Source organism: Notamacropus eugenii, chromosome 3 (assembly GCF_028372415.1).
Source record: "Notamacropus eugenii isolate mMacEug1 chromosome 3, mMacEug1.pri_v2, whole genome shotgun sequence".
NCBI lineage: Eukaryota > Metazoa > Chordata > Mammalia > Diprotodontia > Macropodidae > Notamacropus > Notamacropus eugenii.
In genome coordinates, this window is record NC_092874.1 from 264317775 (window position 1) to 264323587 (window position 5813).

At 35.4% G+C, this 5813-nt stretch overlaps 1 pseudogene; it reads left to right on the forward strand.

Annotated features, from left to right (window-relative positions):
• The first annotated feature begins 4605 nt into the window (after nt 1–4605).
• LOC140531518 (lysM and putative peptidoglycan-binding domain-containing protein 3 pseudogene) lies at nt 4606–5528 on the forward strand (annotated as a pseudogene).
• Nucleotides 5529–5813: the final 285 nt, after the last annotated feature.

The window sequence follows — 5813 nt, forward strand, 5'->3', positions numbered from 1 at the left end:
TTATATATGCATGCATATATCATGTGTTTATACATGTATTTATGTGTGATGTCTAATTATATTCAATCAAGCAATGAGTATTTATTTAAGAACTTACTGTGTGCCAGACACATAAAATAGACCATGCTAAGAACTAGAAATACAAAAAGCTACCTGCCCTCAAGGAGCTTACAATTTAATAGTAGAGAAAATTGCAAGCAAATATATACAAACAAGCTATATGCAGGAAAAATAGCTAATAGTTAGCAGAGAAAAGATAGGGAAATTAATAGGACTTGGGAAAGACTTTTCATAAAAAAATGAGATTTTAGTTATTACTTAAAAGAGGCCAGGGCAATCAATTGGAAAAATTGAGAATACAGAGCATTCCTGGGATGAGAAACATCCGGAAAGAATGCTCAGAGACTAGGACATATCTCGAATGTCTGATTCACAGAACACTGAGGAGGCTAATATCACTAGATGATAGGCTATAAGGTGCGGAATAAGGCATAAAAAAAATTTGAAAGGTAGGAGGAGACCAGGTATGAAAGACACGCCAAACACATGATTTTATATCTGATTCTGGAAGCAATAGTAAATTAGTGGAGTTTATTGGGTAGAGTGGTGACATGATTGAACCTGTGCTTTAGGAAAAACACATTAATGGATACATGGAGGATGGACCAGATTAAGGAGAGACATGAGGCAAAGAGACCCATCAGCAATCTGTCACAGTAGTCTAGGTATGAGGTCATAAGGGTCTGAATTAGAGTAAGGGCAGTGTCAGAGGTGAGAAAGGGAATTATTCAAGAGATGTTGCAAAGGTAGAATCAAAAGACTGGATATGGGAGGTAAGAGTGAGTAAGGAGTCCAGAATGACGTATAGTTTGAGAACCTGAGGGACTGGAAAAAATGGTTTTGCCCTATTCAATAACATTGAAAAAAGGAACAGGGAAGGTTTGAGAAATTAAAGAGATCCGTTTTGGACACATTTTATTTAAAATATCTACTGGACATGCAGTCTGAGATGTTTGAAAGGCTGTTGGAGATGCAAGATTGAAGGTCAGCAGAGGTTAGAGTAGAATAGGTGTATTTAATTATCATCAGTGTAGAGACTGTGATTAAATCTATGAGAGCTGATGAGTACACCAAGTGAAGTGGTATGAGGGAGAAGAGAATATGACCCAGTATAGAACCCTGAGGGCACCTATATTTAGAAAGCATAATCTAGAAGATGTTCCAGCAAAGGAAACTAAGAAGAAAAGATCAGAGAAGTATGAGAACAAGGAAAGAAGGCTAATCTGAAAACCTGGAGAGAAGAGAGTATCAAGGAGGAGACTGTGATCTACTGTATCAAAGGCTGCAAGGTCAAGTAGAAAGAATATTGAGAAAAGATCTTAGGATCTCACAACTAAGAAATCATTGCTGACTTTGGAAAGAAGAGTTTTGGTGGAATGACAAGTGAGAAGGCAGTTTGTAAGGAGTTAATTAGTGAGAAGAGAGAAAGTGGAGGCAATTTTTGTAGATAACTTTTTCTTGAGGAGGTTAGCTACAGAGCACAGAAAAGATAAAGGAAAATAGCAGAAATGGAAGACTTAAACAAAGTTTTTTTTTCATTCCTAAGCAGCGTAAGACATGGGCATGTTTTTAGGCAGTAAGGAAATGAACCACTAGACAGGGAGAGATGGGAAATAAGTGAAAGAGGGGAGATGTCAGAAGGAGCAATCATGGTTGAGATGGGAAGGAATTGGGTCACTTACACAAGTAGAGATATTAGTTTTGGTAAAGAGTAAGGACACCTCATCATATGAGGTTGAAATAAAGGGGGAGGAAGAATGACAGAAGGCACCTAAATGAAAGGAGGTGAAGAGGAGGGGAGAAGATGGAGCTCATGGTGAATGACTTCATATTTTTTATATGAAGCAAGGTTCTTAGCTGAGAAGGTGGGAGGAGGCAGGACTATGGGATGTTTGAGGAGAGATGAAAAAGTTAGGAAAATAGTGAGATGATATAAGAGGTAGAGAAGGATTGCCTATAAGCATTGAGGGCCCAACTGCAGCTGTGTAACACAAATTTGTATTAGAAATAGTGATAGTTGAGTGAATTTCTCTACCTTTGTTCAACAGCAGATGTGTAGGAATAAAATAAGGAAATGGTGGGAGTGATCCAAGACTAAAGTTTCATTGCATATCATATGTAATATAATAAGAGGTTTAGGGACATAAGAGACAAGAATATCATAAAGTGGAGTTGGTTCACAAAGGGGTCAAGAGGAAGAAAAGAGGACAGAATGGCTAGCATAGAAAGGATGCCCTATGAGAGAAATGGAGAGGATAAAAGGTTTGATTATAGTGCAAATAACGTTTAAGGTTGTTTTTGTTTTTTTTTCTTTAAAGAAAAGGCAAAGAGAGAGTTGAAAAGCTAATAGGTCATGATTTGGTAAGGAGATTTCTGGTTTAATGAACATGGAAGTGGAAAATAAGGGAATGGAAGAGAATCTATTATGCTTCAGCTGAAGTAAAAAAAAAGGCAGAAGAAGCAATCATGATGTCAGACAAAGCAAAAATAGACTTAAGTAAAAGGGACAAGCAGGGAAAAAACATCTTGCTAAAGGGAACCATAAACAAGCAAGCAATACCAATGCTAAACATACATGCTCCAAATGACTTGATGTCTCAATTCTTCAAGAAAAAAAAAGAATTTATAGAAGGAAATAGAAAGTGAAACTATACTAGAGAGGGACCTCAACTTTCCCCTCTCAGAGTTAGATAAATTTAAACATAAAATAAACAAGAAATAAATGAATGAGATACATAGAATCTTGGAAAAGTTAGAAAAAGTAGTCCTTTGGAAAAAAATGAATGAGAATAGAAAGAATACATTTTTTCTCAGCTGTGCTTGAAACCTTCACAAATATGGATAATGTATTAGGATATAAAATCTCACAACCAAATGCAGAAAAGTAGATATATTAAATGTGCCTTTTCAGACCCTAATGCAATAAAATTGCATTTAATAAAGGACCCTGGAAAATAGATTAAAATCTAATTGGAAACTAAATAATCTCATCCTAAAGAATGAATGGGTCAAAAAATTAATCGTAGAAACAGTCAATATCATTAAAAAGAATGACAACAATGAATCAATAAAAATAATAATCATAAACTATGACAAAGTGAGATTTGTAGCAATAATGTAGAGCTTATTCAGTATAAGGAAAACTATCAGCATATTTTAACCATATCAATAATAATAATAATAAAACCCTCAAGTCATTATAGCAATAGATGAAGAAAAAGTGTTTGACATGATACAACATCCATTCCTATTAAAAGTACTAGAAAGTATAGGAATTAAACAACCCTTTCTTAGAATATGTAGGAGCTATCTAAAATGAAGAGCAAGCATTATCAGTAACAGGAATAAACTTGAAACTTTTCCAAGAAAATCAGGAGTGAAGGAAAAATGTCCATTATCACTACTATTATTATATATTGTACTAGGAATGCAAGCTTTAACAATAAGACAAAAAAAAAAAGATTGACGGAATGAAAATAGGCAATGAGAAAATAAAACTGTAACTCTTTGCAGATGATATAAGGGTATACTTGGAGAACACTAGAGAATCAACTGAAAAATGCTATTTGAAATAATTCAGTCACCAGAATTGCAGGACACAAAATAAACCTGCATAAATCATCACAACCAAGAAAATTCAGCAGGAAAAATAAAAAAAGAGAATTCCATTTAAAATAATACATATTTTATATAAGTAAACAGACAATATAAAATACTTGGGAGTCTACCTGACAAGACAAACCCAGGAACTATAGGAATACAGTTACAAAGCCCTTTTCACACAAATAAAGACAGATCTAAGCAGTCAGAGAAACAATAGTAACTTAAGAATTGGTTGAGCCAATATAATAAAAATCACAATACTACCTAAGCTATTTGACTTCCTCAGTGCCATGACAAGCTACCAAGGAATTATTTTATATGCTGGAAAAATTAATAATAAAATTTATCTGGAAAAACAGAAGTCAAGAATGCCAAAGGAATCAATAAAAAAACCCATATATTATGATACATTGTTTTTATTTTTATATAGCCTATATTTCTAATTGATTCCTTCCTCCCAGAACCTTATATAATAGAATTTGTAGGCAGTGAGTATTGAAGTTAGACTGAGAAAGACCATAGATCAAATCCCATCTTAAACACTTGGTAGTTATTTAATTTTAAATGAGTCTTTTTACATCCTTCAATCTCAGTATACACATCTCTAAAATAGTAGCACCTAAGGGAGAGGGTCGTTGCCTGAGGTGGGGTCGGAGGCAAAGGAGGAGGACATGGCTGTTTTGCAGATCCTTGGCCATGCTTCATGGCATCTGCAACAGGCTCTGCAGCCACCGCCCCCCAATGCTGGAGGGGAAGTTCCAGCTAACCAGTGTGACATGTAAAAATAGTGAGCAGTTATAGACCCTAATGTCCAGATATGCATGGATTGAGATCTACTTCGTTAGAGCGACCATCCACATCAACGAGACCGCAAGTGCTTTGGAGTGAACGAACTCAGACGCCAGGTTAAGTTTCAGCAGGTGAACAAGAGATTTTGAGGTTATGGTAGGGAGAAATCAGACTCGCAATTTTCAATTTCCAGTAACTCAGTCTGTGGTGAGCAACCAAATATATTCATTTGGAAATAATACAGACACTGATATCTTTGAAGAAGATGCTAAAGTGTATGAACTTCGACCAAGAGGAAGAGAAAAAGTCAGAAGTACATCAAGAGATAGACTGGATGATATCGTATTCCTAACAAAAGATATACAGGAAAGTGATACTTCAAATGCAATAGCTCTTCAGTATTGTTGTTCAGTAGCAGATATCAAGAGGGTTAATAATCTCATCAGCGATCAAGACTTTTTTGCACTTAGGTCTGCTAAAATTCCAGTAAAAAGATTAAGTGTACTGACTGAAACACATTCCTCTCCCAAAGGACAACAGACTTCACGTCCTTCAGCTGCCTGGTGTACTCCAGAAGTGCAAGAGATATTCCCTAACTCACATCTTCTGGTTTCAAACGAGGCTGCGGGAATTTCTTAAAAGAAGTGGACAAAGATATAGAACAAATAGTAAAATGTACAGACACGAAGAGAGAGAACCTCAACAAAGTGGTTTCTGTCTTAGCAAAACAAGAACTCTGTTTTGAACCTGAGAGTACAAACATTAGATGTAAGAATCTCTATTATAGAGCAGACTGGGGAACAGGCTGGTGGACAGCTGTGGTGATCATGTTGATAGAAGGCATAATAACGCCAGCATTTTATTTACTGTATTATAAAGTTTTAGTTAAAGTAGATGTTAGTCATCATTCCACAGTGAACTCCTCATATCTGCGTTCAGGAGTCACAGCTCCATCACAACAGAGAGAAATAGAGAATGGCATAATTCCAACAAAAGGAACAAATGTAGGACAGCTAGATGATTACAAACTTAATAAACAGAATTCTCAGTCGCCTTCTACATGGCATATAACATAACATTCAGTTCTCGATTATAACATTTATAACTATAAATGTATCTGGAATGGAGAAAATCAGTTATATTCTTTATTTACCCCTCACAAGCAGTATTTTGGTTCATTTTTCTAGAGATTTTTGTTCTGATCCATTTGCAAGTCAATTCTGTATGAACCTTAGGCTTACTACCTGTTCTGTGTTTTGAATGGTTTAAGTCAGTTTCTGTTGTGGCAAATAGAAGTACACAAAAAGAAAATCTGTGCATCTACTTATTTAAACATAGCCTTGAAGTTTACTTTTTAAGTA